We start from the raw sequence: 18,599 nt of genomic DNA, 5'->3' as shown, positions 1-18,599 counted from the left end.
TTCTGTGAATGTCCAAGTAAGGATGTTCTTTGGTCCTCTGCACCTGTTTCCTTCTTACATATCATATCCTATCACTTCATTTGGCAAATGTTAAATTTATCAATTTGACACTAGTCATTTCTACAAGTGTCTCCTGTTGTTTTCTTCATTGTAATTTCAGAAACCTCTCAGAAAACAAAAACTGGAGTAGGAGGAGGGGAAAACAAAAAATATTTCTTGGTCATTTGGATACCAGGTCCCCTGGAAGTTTCAAAAACTGAGAGCATGCTCTCAAATGTTAACGAGGACTGTGCCAGAATGAGCAAGCTCTAATTCCTGTATTTAATTCCTTGAGTCTCTGATGAAATTGTGGGTTAATTCAGAAGGATTACAGTTTCGACCTCAACTCTATCCAAAGATGATGGAAAGTTGATGTTCTAATCAACTACGAATGTTCTTTATAAAGGTGACATTCTTGTCTAGAGTAAACCAGCACCTCATTTTTGTTACTTGTGACATAACTACAGTAACTTCTGCTATTGCCAAAGGTTCTATGTCCAAATAGCTTTCTGCTTACATCTCTCAAAAGCCAGTTCAATGATGCATTGAATAGGAGCAATTTCAGTCTGTTAGTCAATCGTTGATAATTTTTGGCTGCCACATGGAGTCTTCAGCACTCTTACAGAGCATTGCTGCCTAGACTTGACAGGAGTTAAGAAAGCAGTTAGACTGGACTATTTGGGTTGCAGAACTTTCTATCTGGCACTGAATCACCTTAATCCCTGCCAATCTTCTTTCATTTTTTCAGAATTCTATGGGGTTTTTTCCACCTTTTCTTCAATATCTATTTTCCAGCTTGCTGGCTGTGCATGATCACATTCTTTCTCGTTTTCTCTAGCTTAGACACCTTTAAAATGCCACTCCAGGGACCAGCGAAAAAGCGCTGCCAGATAGAGCATTATCTCTAATTACAGCCAAAAAAATACTCCTCGAAACAATGTGGAAATAACTATTTTAAAAAGAAGGCTGCCCAATTGAGGCAGTCATGAGCACAAGTACGAGGTCTTAGATTGGACAAGAAAAAGTTTAAATGTGTTTGAAGAACGATTTTCTACTCTACGTGTTTTTTGTTTGGATTGTTTTGAGTTTTTTCTTTTGTGATTTTTTTTTTTGGTGGGTTTTTTTTTTACATTACTTCTTAAAACATCGAACCTGATTAAAGCTCTGCAGCCTGTTGAATTCCAACAATTTTTACAGTCTTCTTCAAGCCTAAAATTTTGGTTCCTAAGACTGGCAGCTTGATAAGGTTCTTTGAAAGTTACTTCAATTCTTATACTTATTTTTCCTTTGAAGATAGCAATTCTCCAACTTTCCCAACTATTAAGTCTATCGCTCAGAAACTACTGTTGTCAGTGCCAAACAATATATAAGTAACCCATGTAGGCCATTTTACAAGACAGGAGCATGAAGCTAGTGTCAAGGATATTGAAGCTGCTGTGCAAGAAAATGTGCTGATGCAGAAGATGAAAAGTTTAAGCCACAGGAGTTCTTGCTGATCACATGCCCCAGTTCTGCCTTTGAACAGAATTCTGGCGTCATATCAGTTCAGAAGACAGTTGCAGTTTCAATTCTGTGAGATGCTGTCACGTAGGTGGGCCAATATTTTTGTTGTTGTTGATTAAAATGAATGTAATGGAAATGCTAATACAAATACATCATGCTGACAGACAAGCTAACTATTGATCTCAGCATCAACACTAGATTCAGGATAAAAAGCACTATGAATAGTTTTTGTATCTTTCATGATGAATTTTTATGGAAATTCTGTAGGACTGCATTCCAGGTTATGATGATCAATTTGGTTTTATACCCTCTATCACACTGATTACAGCACTTAGTTAAGAGCCAGGTATGCTAATTTTATAGACAGGTAATCTTTTTCAGTGTACCTCTCTGAAATCTGTGCTTCTAATGAAATTAAGAATGGCTAACTTAGCAGCACAGAACTACGCCAAAAGAAAGCAAAGGTAGTTCTAATATGTGAGAGCATCAGATTGTGTACTCTGAGACATCTGTAAAAGGACTGACATTTAGGTGGCAGGATAAGGTATCTCACTGCATTATCAGTTCAGGCATCTTTTCTTAAACATCATGAGTTTACTTCCAGGTATACAGGTCAGAAAGATAGGTAACCATTGTTTCTTGAGATGTCTCTTCTAATAATGTTTTGATATAATTGCTGAGGCAGTTTGAGATCTGGTTTTCTAGCAAAATTAATGAAATGCAAGTGAAGGAGCTGAATGTGAACACTTTTGTTCATGTTTCACTGATTGCACGTATTCAGAGGAAATGTGTTTATTTCTGCTTGTGTTCAGTTCCAGGGTCTACAGTTCCTATTTTTAGCAGCCACGCACTATTGTTAATCTGAGATTTTTGACTATTCAATGAGTCAGAAGGTCTGACTGCCCAGAGATACATGAGTCAGACAGGCAGGAATAGTCTGTTCTTCTTCAAGACACCAGGAGACATAGATTTAAAAAGGAGGTTTCATACTTGGTGAACAATACAAATGGAAACATAATGTATAAATAGAAATCCTTTTACCCTTCACATTGGATTCTTTTCCCAGGAAACTCTTGTCCCAAAATTGTTACTTACTATACTATCTATTTGTATATGAAAAGGGATAGCTTGTCACCCTTCTTATGCTTTTCATATCCCCCGTCTATCGGTTAGTTAATGTATTTCTAGGACACACAATCCTCCTCCTCTGACATAGTTATTCCCACAGTAAAAGATGGAATATGCAAGAAGCCTAGAGAAGGTGTGTGGGTCAGGGAGGAGAATTTCATAAGCACTTAAATTTATCTTCTGAAATTGTCTCTCTGGGAAGGACAAGTTCCATTAAAACAGGAAACACATGGGGATGTATGTGGTCCTAAAGCTTCCTTCTGCAGTCTATTTCAGTTTTTATTCTCAAATGCTACTATGTGAACCTTTCTGACTTTGTTCATGACAGTGAAAAACTGTTAATAGCCACAGTGTTCCGTATAACGTGTAATCTAGGTATGTAATAGTAGATTGTAAAAGGGTGAATGTTATAAATTGATGTTCAGTCCCAACCTCTGCAGAGTTTCCCTGAGGAAGGCAGAAACATCCAACCAGCTCTAAAATTTGGTGGATTCTGAGATGGGCATCAAGTTTAATAAGTAAACGCAGGATGCAAATCCACAGTGGAATGCTGACTAATGGAATAACCATTCCTTTGCAGCTCAACAGCTCAGGAATGAAGCAAGTATTCTATTACTCAAAGGTCACTGTTTAAAAGCTATTTAAGTTACAAGAGATGAAAAGGCACAGTAGTATTCAGGGAACAGACACTGGTGATCTTGAGGCTAATTAGACCAGCTGGGAACACAGACAGAATCAGCTGGCTGCATTTTGGTCAATTTTAGCAGAAAGCCATAAGGATAAAATTTCAAGTTACTCTTCGGGTGAAGAAAGCACATGAAATTCTAAGAATCAAAAAAAAATCTTATTCAGAATGAGTTACTAAGTAATGCAAAGAAAATGTGTCTTCTAGTATCTGTATGTTTAGAGGGAAGTTCTGAAGACCTCCATGGGCTTGTAAGCTAAGTGAGAGCTAAGTATGCCAGGTCCCCTTCAGATCTGGTTCAAGACAAAGAAGTCCCATTAAGGGATTTGGACATATAATTCATGGAGCTATTTAGTGAAATAGAGGCCTGTAAATGAAGCAGAACTGAATTAAATGTGTGGTAAAATAGTCTCAATTATTAAAATAAAAGCAATTGGCACTTTATTTAGCCTTTAGTGTGATGTCTGTAATATTTGCATCATGTTAAGCTCTCCTAGGACTTGAAGTGGTGCATGATTTCTTCTGGGCTGGATATCTTCCCTGTGACTAGGAGGTTAGAGTAGAATACAATAGTTCATCTGGAAGGGAACCTACAGCTATCACCTAGTCCAACTGCCTGACTACTTCAGGAGTGACCAAAGGTTAAAGCCTATCACTTACAAGAAACCTATTTGAACTATCTGCATTCCCACAGCTGTCTGTTCTTAATGTGTCTTTGAGCCACATCTTTTTCTACCCTGTGGTCACTTGGGTGTTATTTCCAACTGACAATGCAGAAATGTCCAAACTTAAAGGCTGCCTGAGTAAGGACATTGTCTTGTAAACACTAATGAGTACATCAGTTTTTCATTGCTGGAGGCATCAAGATGTATGACAAAACTCATCCAAGTTTAGTATTTTCCCACATAACAATAGGGAACACACATCCAGACTTCACTGGATATGGCTCATATGAATTTCAATTGTCTCTTCCCCCTCAACAAAAGTTCTAGAAAGCGTTGCCTTTGTCAAGAAGACTAATCAGAGCCAGCAGTTGCACAAAGATGTTGTGTGCTACATCAATCAGAAGAATCTGTACGACATTTACAATGGATACGGATATCCATATTATTCCTAAAAAGGGAGCTTTTGTGTGTTATAATACATACATGTTTTAGTGCATACTTGTTTCATGAAAGTGACTTTAAAGAAGGTATTCATTTCAGTTCTTTGAGCTATGGGATGCTAATTCTGGATGATTGATCAGCGTGTGATGTGTGAAGATTAATAAATGGAAATTAACTTTGCATAATTAATTGGTCATTTCTTCAAGTGAGTGGTCAACCAATCTGTCATCTCACCACAAATGTGTCATCTCATTTCACATTCCATTGAAATGAAATTGATAGAAGGAATTTTAAAAATTCCCCTTGGCTTGTAAACCAAGGCAAGTTGTGTCCTTGTTGTGCTTGACACAAAAAAATATTGCATTCGTGTAACTTCCCTATTCATATTCTTCTGTTGATCTCAAGATGAAGGTACTTAAATCACAGCAATGCAATGTCAAAGCTAGGCTTAAGCAAAAACAATCATTAAAGCTAGGATAATTATAAGAAACGTCCTTTAAAAGTACCTCTTCATAAATTCGTTAAACTAGTAACTCTTTTAAATACTGAAATTTTATTCATGAGAATATTGGAGAAAATTAATTTTGGATCCAAAGTTAAAATTAATTTCAAATGAGATAATTTCAGGTGGAAGCACAATTAATAGATTATAGATTATATATCAGTCCAAGTGATATGGTAATAGAAAAATCAACGTTGGTTGATATTAGATATCAGGATAATTTTTAATTGAATTAGTATATAGATCAGCAAAAATAGTAAAACAGCAATCCATAGTTAAGGAAAATGTAAATATTATTATCCATGCGGTGTACAATCTATAACAACTGCTCAATTTGTTGAATAAATTGTCTGTAATAATTCTGTACACTACTATAGATTTGCAAAATCAGACTGGCATGACTTTTTCAACAAATGAGGGTTTTTAAGCTATTTTGCTATACAGCTAGGGGTGATGTTGATTTTTATCTTTTTTTTTTAGTAGTATTTAAATAGAAAATCTATTTTACCTCTTCAAAAGATCTGTATACTTCTGTCTACAGTACTGGACAAGGGCTGCAGAAGCAGCAGTAGTGAGTTCAGAACAGTGGTACTCTGGAAGAGCTGTATGAGAGAGGGTGGTTGGTAGTGCAGTGGTGCTGGCTTATATCCCTGGACAAATTTTAATACTAGCATGACATGGCATAGCAAAAAGTGTCAGTAGAACATCTAGAAGGACTTTCATGTTGTGATTAGAACATTTGGAGAGAAAAGTTTATGGAAACGAACCATCACTAGACTGTGCTACACCCAAGTCAAGGCAACAACGTGGCCCCTTTATTTTTGCAAGGAAAAGAAATTCCCCCCAAAACAAGTAAAATACCCCAAACACACCAAAACAAGGGGGGAGAACATACAGAAGAGGTGAACAAGAGAATGAGTGTGTTTGAACCACATCTGGAAAAATTAAAGATAAGCGTAAGAACTCCAACTAAAGAAATGGAGGTAGGAACCCTGGTTAGAGCTTGCCCCTCTTCCTTTGAGATCTATCAGTTGGGTCTTTTGGTCTGTCTGGCCTAGTGCACATGTACTAGACTCCATGAGTAGCAAGCAGCCTGAATCCATTCTAACACCCACAAGTTCCTGGACAGAACTATTCTCCATCCAAAAGGAAGAAAATTGAATAGTGATATAAATAGGAACCAATGCATGTGCTAAAGAAAAGACGACCTAATAGATTATTTTCAAATATCAGACAAGTAGAGGATTCTTTGCTATTAAATATTATCGCTTGCGACTCTTCTCTTCTGTCCATCAAGCGTTACTTTGTGACAATCTGTAGCTCAGAGATAATTGTTAAGTTTTATTCAAATTACATTACTAACCCTGTAACTCATACTGTGCGTAATCTTAGCTCTATCTAAAATGATTCAGTGGGAGGGATGGCTTTCAATTTAAGCCAGCATTCTTAGCCTTTTTTTTCCCCACCATTGTACAACATTTAGCATCAAGTCCTAACAGACATATCAACGATTTGAGATAAGAAAAATTCTTGCAAAAATTTTCATACTATTTGTATTGAATAAGCTGTGCTAGTATTATTTAAAAATCATTAACTAATTTGATTTGTCAAAAGCACCTTCTGGAAGTTCCATTATCACTTGATTGATGTCAGTTTAATCTTGAACTGCAAAAACATTTACTTGCCATATTTTTATCATGATGTGTAATTCCTTTTCCATACTAAAAGAGATGGAAGATGTTAGAATTTACCACTATGACCATTAATACTACTTTATTCTACTGGAGCTGTAGTCTGTTACATGAGCAAAAGAAATTGTTGTTAAATTTCTCTCACTATCTGCTTGCCAAAAAGATCTAGTCTCCAACTGGAGTTACTCCAGATTTTCACTATTATAGATAGAATTAGAGTGAATTGCAAATGTTTCAAGATGGAAAAATATCTTCAAATTTTAAATCTGAAATATAAGTTTCTGATTTTTATCTACAAGGATGAAGCTTAGACATACCCCCTAATAAAACTAGCAGAATTAACACTTGTGAAAAGTTAATGCAAATGAAATGAGAATCAAGTATAATAGAAATTACCCTTTCCTCTCAGATCCAAACTCTGGTTTAGGCTTAATTTATGCCAGGGCTAGGAGGTCTTTCCTCATGAACATACAGGAATTGGCTATGGGTTAAGGAAAGTAGAGGGTTTGTCATTGACTGTTTGGCAGCAGTTGCCTTGACCATGAGTAGTTGTTGCCAGTTTATTTCATATATTTGTCCACATAAGGCAACTTATTTTGTGAAGGATAATGTATCTCAACCAATACAATTACTATTCGGTTGCTAATCTGGAAATAAGGAAAGGTGAGAAAGAAGCACAGTCAACCCCCACGGAGGGGGCTAAACAGTATCAACAAATATGTAAGAGGCACGGCTGATGAAAGGAGCCGGATGAAAGCTTTGAGCTCTCAAAACTAGATTGATTCTTGTAACTGAGGTTGGCTCTACTACTGATGATGTGAAAATCAGAGTAGGATTTTATCCTCTGTTTTATTCCATTCCCACTCTCAAAAGGTAAATCATTAGCATTGTTTTAGAAGTGAAATTTTATTGTAAGCCTTCATACATCTGAGCATGAAACTGTGTCCAGAGCATTCAAATAATTTTATAGCAAAGCCACTTAGGATAATTTGATAAGGCATTCAAAGTCTCTGCACTGATTCTTAGCAGGACTGAACAAAAATTTCAGAAAAAAGAGGAAGCCTGGGGAAGAATTCCTACAGGATCTACTTATCTACTGTGTTTTATTTCAGAATCCACTTCAGTGGTCTGACAGCTTGCACACACTGTTCGTAAATCCTGATAGCCACATGGTCTATATTTGTAGAAGGATTGGTAACATATGGAGAAGATTTAAAAGTGTGTGCTAAATGCATAATCTCATCTCATACTTCATAACAAAATGTAAAGCTTTTCCAGGTAGGAAAGTAAAATCATTACTCATGGGTCTCTCTAGAATATCACTGCTTTTACTCCTGTCAGCAACTGAGTGCAACTTTGATAGAAGATCTTTACTTGAGCATTTTCAAACTCCTCCTGAAGACAAAAAATTGGTGAGAACTCGAAGATACCAATTAGTTTTCCTTCTTTTCCTTACTAATGAGAAAAATGTTATTAAATGTCTAATGTTAATTCAAATATTTTGTCTTCTGCTTCTATGTCTGAAACGTGTGATTGATTTCTTGTATGCTTTTGAAAAGAGTGCGGTGTCCCAGAAGTTTCTGATTGTAGCGAGGATAAACATGATTAAAAGAGATAGATGAACTTTTTTTCCAACAAATGAGCTAGACACAGATCTCTCTAAGTCAAGCACTTTTTGGTTGTCTAAAAATTTGATTTAAAGATGTAAATTTAAAATTGTATTACAACCAGGAAAGCCTAGTTGCCTGTTATATAATTAATCCACTAGATCATGCCACCACTTAGCTCTGCTATTAAGAAATGTGTGTCTATGTAGTCTCTCTGAAATAGGGCCTCCTGATGAGATAATGTATTAGGGAACAATGATGGGTTGTTACATAATGAAAGCAAGCTCCCTATAATCTATGGCTCTGCTGGTTAAACAGGAAAAAACGCTGTTCAGTCTATTCTTTGTAGAGGTATTATTCTGTGCTTAGTCCCTCCCTTAAAAAGCACTCTAAAATAGGTTTCCAGGATTCCTTTTCCAAGGTCAAAAGCCTACTGCATTGTGCTGTGAATGCCTAGATGCAAACAAGAATAGGCAACAAGTAGATAAAAAGCTGAACTGTCAGAGAAAGGAGACGAGAGTTTCAAAATATACAGGTATCTGAAGATGCAGATATGTCCCTAATGAGGTTTTCTAAAGCACCTAGGTGGTTTGGACTTGGGATATGCATGCCTTACTTCATTAGTTGTGCCTGAAAATCTCACTTGGCGCTATTAGCCCTTTCAGTCTTCTCAATACCTTTAAAAATTTGGCTAAGGGAGCTGAAAATCTGTTTTCTCTGTTCTAGAAACCTGGCAAGTCCTGTATACCCTGGGTGTTGGGGAAGTTCCAGTGATTTCCAATGGGCAGATTTAGTTATCTGTCCTCTCAGTTTATAGGCATGTGTTCCAGACAGTGCAGGCCGCTACAGTAGCCAAGAATTCCTTTTTCTTTCGTATTTTCGTCGTATCTGCTCAATGTGGTAACCTGTTTTGTGAGGTATGTATGCTGCCATATGAGCCAGTATGCAGGTATAAGAAAATAAAGTATGCTATTAGTTCAGAAACGGTCAGCAAGTGTGACACTTATATGTGTTTGCTTTCACTTGATGTGCACCTTGCAAATTTACAGGGAGTCTAAAGCCTGTACTTTTCCAAGCTGTTCTTGCCTTGGCTCCCACTCAATCAAGGGAGCAAAGGCAATCATATTCCTCTATTTGGCTTCTCCACTTGTGAGGTTGCTACCTGGTATAAAGTAGTTCTTTTCCCTATTTTTGTAAATCGTGGATTCAATTCCATCTTCTGTTCTTAGTAGAGACTTCTGATTGTCACTATCTCCTTATAATGGAAAGACACCATCTGATTTATATTTTTTTATAATTATTTTTAAGGCTAGATAGTACTGTGTGTCTCTGGTCCAGGAGAACTGGGCTGGGATATCCTTTATAAAAGGGAATTACATGGATGGCATGAGTACTTATTTAGTGGATTTTATTTTTAATGATTAACAAATGAAAACTGACAGATAAAACAAAATCACTTTTTCTTGGCCTTTCTGTAAGTTTGCAAGTCGGCAAAATTAGTGTTGTAAGAGCGGAAGGCCAGGTGATAAGCCAGGCCCCCAAATCCTTCTCGCTGGTTCACTGTGCTGCATTTCTCTAATGCCGGGAGTCTCAATAAAACGTAATTGATCAAAGGAGACGGAGGGAGCAAGACAGAAAGTAATCCAAAGCCTGCCCTGCTTTATAAAGGATTTTCCAGCTGATTTGATTCATAGTAAGGAGGACTAAAGAGGGAAAATGAAACCATTTAGTAGCATTTTTTTTAGTATTATTTTATGGTGGGGTGGAGACTATCAAAGCAATAACTCAATAAAATTTAAATGGAAAAAAAACCCTAAAACACCAAACATGGATAAAGGTGCTTGATTTGTGAGTGTTGAATGTAACTATAAAAGTTCTGATCAATTCTAGTCCTGAGATAGTAATTCTATTACTGCAGACACAGAGGCTGAAACAAGAAGGTAACAAGAACATATCTGTTCTTTTACCCTAATTTTTCAAATCAAAACATGTGGCTTAAATGGCTCTTTGGGTTGTTTATAATTAAATTTTCCTGAACAATGCGGGAGTTGGCCATTTCTCAACCATCTGGGGCATCTGTTTTCACATACTTCAAATACAATAAAGATTTTTTTTGTGAGGTGCTTTTTTTCTCTTTGGACTTCCTGTACAACAAAAGCAGGAATGGATGTGAATTTATAATTGGATATGCCTTTTGGGTACAGACAGCTGGAATAAAAACTGCTTGAACCATTTTTTGCCCTTAGTTATTCTTAGATAATCTCATGGAGCTTAAATTCTACAAGTGTAGAGAAGAGACAAAACTATTCTTAATCGTTCTATGTAGAGCAGCTGTGTCTTCTAAGGAAACACTGCTTTAGCAATCCTTATTTAGTCAAAATAACCTGATCTTAGTATTTTCTTTAAATTTGTCTTGCAGTCAAACTCTGTCTCTGCCATTTGTCATAGAGTTGGTGTCAAAATATTTGATTAGCATGTTTTTTTCATCCCTCCTCTAGAACTTGAATTTTTTCGAACTTTTCAATAAAACGCAAGTTGCTTTGGTAACGTGGAAACACCCACAAAGTTGGGGCACTAGACCATTAACTATCCAAGGAGCTAAAAGCTCTTAAATATTTTTCATACGTTAACTTACACCAGCTTGGTGTCACAGGTTCTTTGGGGGAGGTTCCTGCTGTTTTTCAAAAACTTCTGGTGATTGGAAAGAAAGGCTGGCCGTTTAGTATCATTTAGTGTTCAAGATGTTTATCTTCATTTTACCAGTCAAATAGAGCTAGATTTGTTGTACATTTTACAGTAAAATATTTGAACTCCTCTGTGAAATCAATGTGAGGAAAAACTGTACCATTATATTTAAACTGTTTCAACAGTATTGCAGCCTGCTTTTTCTCTTTCTGCTTCTGGAAGAGGCTGTAGTGAGCATAATCTTTTTATTTATTATGTGATTCAGAAAAGATATGTTCTGAATGAAGCAACTCTATGACTGTTTGAGAAAAATACCAAATAGCAGCATGACGCTACCACACGGTTTGGGTTTTTTGCCTTATTTTCTATGTATCAAACCCAGTAGTATTTATTACAGTAAGGGCAAATCATATCTTCAAAGGTAGTTTTTAAGTTAAGTACTTGGCTTTGTGGGGTTTGGGAATTTCTCTCTTTAAACTTGTGCCATTATCTGGACTATTGCTTCAAAAAGTAAATTTTAGACTCTAAGGAGATTTTTTTATTATTATTTTTTTTTTTTTACTTTGCTTCATAGTAGCAATAAACTGCAAGGATTTGGGATATACCTGCAAAACTTCAGTCTTCAGCCCAAGTAACCAGATTCCATTGTCTGTGTTTCAGATGATCTTTTTTCATCCCTTTTCTGACTTTTAGATGTAAAATAACCACTTAAACTTCTGGGATTTCGGGTTTGGGAGTGCGTGTGTTTTGTGTCCTGTTGTTTGTTTATTTTTTTAAAAAAGCAGGGGGCCACTTTTTAAAGGTCTGCTGAGTTTATCTGAAAATAATCTTTTACAGAAAAAAAAAAAAGAAAGAAGCATGCAGAGACAATACCAAAAATGAGCAAATATATTTAGTGCTGGGCTGGTATAGGGAGCTAAATATTGCTTATATAAACTTTTTGTGGCTCACCATTAATTTAGTTCCTCTTTCATTGTGAATTCATAGTGTGATTGTCTTTAGTAACAGAATAATTTCTTGTTTTGCAAAGAACTGCTTTTTTCATTGTGTGGAACAAAAATAGATCATAGAAAGTTTTTTTTATATGAGAAGTTTTCTTAGGAGAAGGTGATTGGGCCCAGTGTGATGGCTTTTCTCTCTCTTCTTTGCTTCAGTTCCCTATTCCTTTTATTTCCTTATTAATATACATCATTGCACCAGCTCTAGTGTGAAATTCCTCTTCATAATATGGACTTCCCCTGGGAGCAGCCACATCAGTATTTGTGTCTAGGAGACTGATCTATCCATGTCAGAGACTTCTGTTTTCATCACTTAAGTATTCTTCTGAACTGATGGTTTTCTCCTCATACTTTGCAAATTGTTTTAGTTCATTTCTCAGATCCACAAGCACTGCTGCAGTTTTGATGAGCAATGGAACAATATGCCCATGTAGTCTGTTTCTATAAAGCCTATTTTGCATGAGCAATATTTTGAATGTAGTCCAGTGGGTGAAATTTAGCGTGTGAATTGTCATTATTGTGTTCACTTTTGTGTCTTCTTGCACTGAGCTGTAGGTTGCAGAAGTCTTTCTGGCTATTTCTCATTTTACTTGTAATCAGATGTAGTGCACTGCACACAGCAGTGATTGTTTGTCTTCCTTCAGACTTATTATTTCACTATACTTTTATTTGCAAGTAAAAAGGAGGGAAAAAAAACCAATGAATTAATGATTTTGAGCATTTTTTCTATCTTTTTCCCAAATCAGTGAGATCTCAGCCAACAGGCACAAAAATATGCAATTTTTTTTGGTTGTTTTTCTGTATTTAGAAAATGGTACTTCAGTGTTTTTTGAGACATCAGGTTAGAATCTGGTTAAGGTAGTGTACATAGCTTAAAGGATTATAAGACTTTCAAACAGTCCTGACATGAAAGGACTTCAGGGATATATAAATCAGTTTAGCTGAAATAAGGGCTAACTGCATTCCTCCCTTAAAACTCAGATGGAGCTCTTTTTGTAATTCAGAAAGTTTTGGTCCCTCTTTTGCCTTAACTTTTCATATTTTTCATATCTTTGTGCTTTGTGCAGAAGCATCAAGAAACCACAATAAAGACTACTCTGCAGACTCAAAGGATTATGATAAGTATCAGGCATTCTGAATGCCTGTCTGGACCTTCAAGGTATTTGCAGTTCGCCCATGACTAATTTCCTCTTGGCTCTGAAGGGAGCAGCTCAGGATGAAAATTTTTCTATAGTACCTGGAGGTACTATTTTTTTACCAAACAGGCCTTTAAGAAAGTTTTCTTCCCCTTTCCAGGACATCAGTTTGCAAAGCATTCTTTTGATTTTTTTCTGCCACAGGATGAAGGGGGGGAGGGTGGGGAACAACCACCCAACCTTCTGTCATTTCTTTTCTTTTAGGCCATGTGGCTTATTTTCCTTGTTTTCAGTGATGGTAGGAATCACTAGTGTGCAATACAGGGACTGCGGTTGTCCTTTTATTGTTGATACAGCTCTTAACATGCATTTTGTATAAACAGGTAAAATGTCAGGGTAGCTGAAGAGAGCAGTAAAGTCAGTTAATTTGATGGAACACTACAAGGGAAATTCTACCCTTAGTCATATCTGACTGAGCTCCCAGGTGTCAGAGGGATTTCAGGTGTAAGTGCTGGCAGACCATTCTTGGATGTGTTTTGCTGAAAAGCCGAAAGGTAATAGCATCCTTGCAGAGAGGACTATAGTTACAGGCTTCCACCACTCACACACTGCTTGAAATCCCAAGGGAACAAACTTCCCTGTAATAACTTGGGAAATCACTTTTTTCTCAGGAGGCTAGAGTGTTTAGATGGGAGCATTTTTCATGGTATTTTGAGAATTAGTACAGAAGTGTAGGAACTTGCAAGTAGCATAAATGTGGGCCTCCTGACTGCTCAAAAAAATAGCTGGGGAAGTTTTGAGACTTCCTTGAGACAATAACAAAAGTGCAGGTAGTGTCTTTATGGTAATGACAGAATTTGCATATGCCAAAATGTCAGCTCTTTAAAAATAAATTTCTGTGTCTTCAATGTAGGTATTTTTTTTCATTCAGCTTTTCCTGACCATCAATAACCATTGTATTTAGTCGGGGAGGATGTGATGGTTTTGCTGCTTTGTTGTTAGTCTCCTTGCTGGTCATTTCTCTTACCTCTGGAAAGCTTTCACGTCTAGAACATTCATAGTTCACAAAGAATTTGCAGGCAATTCCCCACATAGCTACAGCAATTCAGGACGCAAGATATTTTCAGAAGACTATGTTTGACTTGATAATATGATAAAGAAGAATGGGTAGCTATTTTCAGGGACAGGCATACTTCATCTATCTCCGTCTGTTATTTAATTCTGAATATCAAAGAAATATAATCTATGGTACAAAATAAGACTTGGTTTCTGTAGGTTCATTAGTGAAGCACAGGTCCATCCTCCCAGCCAATATTTCAATCTGTACTTTAGCCTGACATGGGCTTAAATCTTGCATTAATAACTTGGTTTAAGATAAACTTAACTAGCATCCTAGACAGATAAAAGAGAAGCCACCCAGAATGAGAATTTACTTTTTATAGACTTGAGGGTGTAGTTATGCATAACGCATGTTACCCACTAAAAGTTGTCCCTGGAGTAACAGCATACAAGTTGTTGAGATAAGACTGCATATAAGCATATTTAGACCTTGTGGTCTCTGCAGTGTGGAACCTCTGAAGAACCTGTTCTAATGCCAAATGCCTTTTCCACAATTTTACTTTCAGTGAAGTGTTTAGAAAACTTTCTGACTAAATTGTGCAGCAAAATATAAGGCAGAACAGAATATCAGCTGGAAATGGGAGTGTATTCTCACTTAGTTCACTTGGCTTCTCCTTTATATGTTGCCTCTGTGAAATGTTGGGATTTTTCCTCTTTTGTTCTTGCTTCTCCTCAACTAGCTAGCTGGTTTGGCATCTTATACTCGTGAGTATTTTTAGCATCTCTTGAAAAACTTTGAGATAGATTCCTGCTGATGATCAGCAAATGCTGTGTTCTCCAGTACTTGCCATCAAAATATCTTCTATCTGCTTCCTTGTTGCTCTTTAGTCGCCTTTTTTTTTTTTCTATTCAATGCCCCTAATACTTATTTCATAGCAAGTGTTCCCTATTTTTGGAGAAGGAGACCTATGAATTCTAGCTTCCATTCTGGATGTCTTTTGCCCAGACTCTTGACTTGCTGTTTAAATACAAAATAAGTATGCAAAAAGTTTAGGGCTATATTTCCATGGCGACTGAAACATGTTTGCCATAGTACCTACCTGTATTTTTCTTGTGCAAGAAGTCCCTTTCCCTCTTCACATGGCGCTTTGTGATACTGCAGGAATGTGCCTTACGTTAATTCTGACAAAATAACCTTTTTGTGTATTTAATGCAATGGAATTATATATATATATATTATTGCAGAATAACTAAAACTAAGAGACGAATTGTCTTCTGAACAAAGACAGACTGTAGGGGTGTTTTTTTTTAGCTTTACCCAGTACATCTTCTCCTGATGTAATAGCTGCCTTATATAGAAACCTGAATTTGCTCACTTTAAACTCAGAGAAAATGTTCTTAGTTATTACAGGCTGTTTATTAGCAATGGCAGTTTTCATGTCAAAAAAACTTCCAGAATTGGTATCCTTCTGCCTGGTCTCTCTCATGGCTGTAGCTGGGAGCCTGGGGTGGCTGTGCAGTGTTTACTGCTGTGCTCCAGGGATGCTTCTCAACAAAGCTGTTGTAAGGTATAAATGTTTGAAACTCAGGCAAGCTTCAAAGTGAGGTAAGATTAGGTTCACCACTCTCATTACCTGGAGTGCTGTGTGACTGCTATTGCACCTACCCAGTTTCCAGTCCTCAGCACAAATGACCAGGTATCCACTTACAACCGAGTCAAACGAGGACAGCCTTTTACACAATTTCATGAGGAGAGTTATGCCACCTACATCCCTGAAATGAACATGTTCTTTATTTCTTTATAACTATTCTCACTTTGAAGGGCCAGATTTCCGACCCCCAAAAATACATGGATTGGATCCAACCCAAATTTCTGAATTAGCAGACTTTTCTGGGAAGCGCTTGAGGAAGCACGGGAACGTGTCTGTTGACATGAGCTCTCTTTACCTCAGCTTATGGCGACAGTGCTGCAAACACTACAGTAGCACTGGCAGGTAGTCCCCAGGTGTTGCTGAGCCTTTTCAGCGTTACAGTGGAGAGCGTGTTGTTGTAAAACCATTACTTCACCTGTGCCTGTCCGCTTTCACCATTTCCTAGTGATGTGGGAAAGATTAAGCCTTGTTACGTTATTTGCTTGCTAACCTGAAGCAACAGCTCCACTCCACACACTTAAGGGAGGATGGAACAGCATCTTGGAGACTCCTGGTTTATCAGCAGAAGCCTCGTGTGCAGGAAGCTCTGAAAGCTCTGCATACTGTTTCGCAGTGAGGAGCATATGTTTGTGATGCATGTGCTCAAAACGGGGGGCAGGGAGAGAAGGGAGGGAAGAAAGAATTGAAATTCCTACCGATGATATCATGAGTAGGATGACTGGCAGTTTTCAGTCCATCAGTATCACAGGATACTGTGAGAGGGAAGAATCACTGCTTACTACAGTGGGGAAACAGAGGCACGAAGGGATGATGGAGAATTTCCATTCTTGTTGACCTGAGTATGCATGTGGCTGATGCCTACTCTTTCATGTCCTGCTGCCGTCACAGTTTTATGATATTTATCTTCAATATTTTACTGAAACCTTATTTATTCTCCTGTAGAAGCTTGTTATCCACTGAAAAAATCCAGTCATGTCAGAGACATGGACAAGCATTATGTCCTATGAGAGCTGCTCAACACTTTCTTCCTCCTAATTCAGTATAAATGATAAAAATTGAATTTCTTATGTACAAAGATAAGGCTTTTGATTTTTCAGAAACAATCAAATGGACCTCAGTAATATCCCTATGGTTTTGTTTTCTTCTGTTTTGCTAAGAAAAAAACATACCAACTACTATATCTTATATTTCACAGTGCCTTTCTTTAAACAGAAACTAATTTAACTGAACTCTCAGTTAATTGGTTTAAAAATATGAAAAAGCTCAAGTAGGGTGTGCAGTCAGCTTTTCATAGCACATCCCGGAGTCAGTTACCATGGCACTGAGAAAGATTTTGGTCTCCATGGCAACCTCAGGTCGGCTTGTCGCACCTTTTATCTTATGCAGACTGAAAGCAGAAGCTTGTGATATCTGGAGTTAATATGTCGAGGAGGAGGCAGATACGTTACTAGAGAAGTGTTGGGTTTGTCGGGTTAGGTTGTTTTCTGTTGGGCTTATTTTTCCTGCTTTAAATGCAATCAGTCTCTTAATTATTGCTAATCAGGCTGATGGCAGGAGCTGGCAGTGAGGGGAGAGTGTAAGAGGCAGTGGCTGGTGGGTGTGTGGGAAGGCATGGTGTTCCCAGGAGCCCTGCAGCAAGGGGGGCATCTCCCCCTTTCCCTCCTGGTGAGTAGCCAGCAGAGCTGCCAAGCCATGGCCCCACGTACTCTCTGAGATCACCTTGCAGCTTGTAGCTCTGGGTGACTGGGTGTTAACCCTGCGAACGGGTTAGATGGGCTGTGCCTTTCACACCCTGCATACAGCAGGTTTAATCAAGCTGCTTTTGGCTAAGTACTGGCTCTGGCCATGGTTAGTATATGGTCCGGACCTTGCTGCTAGCCTCTCCAATGTGCAGCTGTGTCTCCTGGGCATCAGTCCCTTCCCTCACTGGTGGCTTCAGCTCTTGTTGCAACTGGGATACAGCAAGGCATTTTCCTACCCTCTGAGGGCATTGAGAGGAGCAGGCCCAGCCTAGCATGGGGGAGGACTGAGTTGACCTTCACACATGAAGAAGAGTGGGACAGAGAATAGATACCAACTGGGATACTGGGAAATCATGCTTGCTTTCTCACATCACTTCTGGGGTTAGGTGCCAGGTGAGTTACTCGGGGAGGTGGAGCAGGTGGTATCCTGTAGCTTTCTGGTCCAGCTCTGCAGGCTGTGGTGGATGCTTTTGTGGGATTTTCTTGCTCATGTTTGCTTGTCCCTGTCTGAGTGAAGTAGGATACACCTTTAGGCACAGTTATTACTGTTACAATCGCTCCTCAGTAGCTGTGAAATTTGGGGCTGGAGAGAGAAGCTGCCTTCTTTCTCTTCCTGGACTGAGGACTGCCTGGCAAAGCAGAGCACAGTAACATGTAGTTTCAGCACTCCTGATCTCTCTCACTCTCCCTGCCTTCATGCATGCCTCACCAGCATTGCTGTGTTGCACTGGTAGGTTGTCACGTTCAGGCGATGGTGTTACAGAAGGTAGGGTGATGTAAGAAGGCCCTTGGAAGACCATCTCTGTTCATCCATTGGTACTGGTGCTTGGAGCTTCTTTAAATGCGCTTCTGTACACTCATTACTACTTTACCTTGAAACTGTAAAACCTGTGAGAGTGGGCTGGTGAAGAAGACTGGCAATGGAGGCAGGAATTAAAGAAATATTTTTTAATCCCAGAACAGATGGAAAACTCATTATGTTGATCTTCTCAAGTCTTTTCTGTGCCCTCAAAGCAGAGCGGCACATGCATCCACAAGGTAGTTGTTTAGTAGTGGGTGTATGTGG

The 18,599-nt window shown here is 38.1% G+C and overlaps 1 protein-coding gene across 1 annotated transcript in view; it reads left to right on the top strand.

Moving 5' to 3' along the window:
• CACNA1C (calcium voltage-gated channel subunit alpha1 C) overlaps positions 1-18,599 on the top strand; it is a gene marked incomplete at both ends in the record, with an annotated part of 478,476 nt that overhangs the window by 203,181 nt on the left and 256,696 nt on the right. The gene's annotated exons all lie outside the window — the stretch shown is intronic.

Source organism: Gallinula chloropus, assembly GCF_964237585.1.
Source record: "Gallinula chloropus genome assembly, chromosome: 1".
NCBI classification, from domain to species: domain Eukaryota; kingdom Metazoa; phylum Chordata; class Aves; order Gruiformes; family Rallidae; genus Gallinula; species Gallinula chloropus.
The sequence above is the reverse complement of the archived record's forward strand: the minus strand, read 5'-3'. Positions and strand labels throughout refer to the sequence as shown.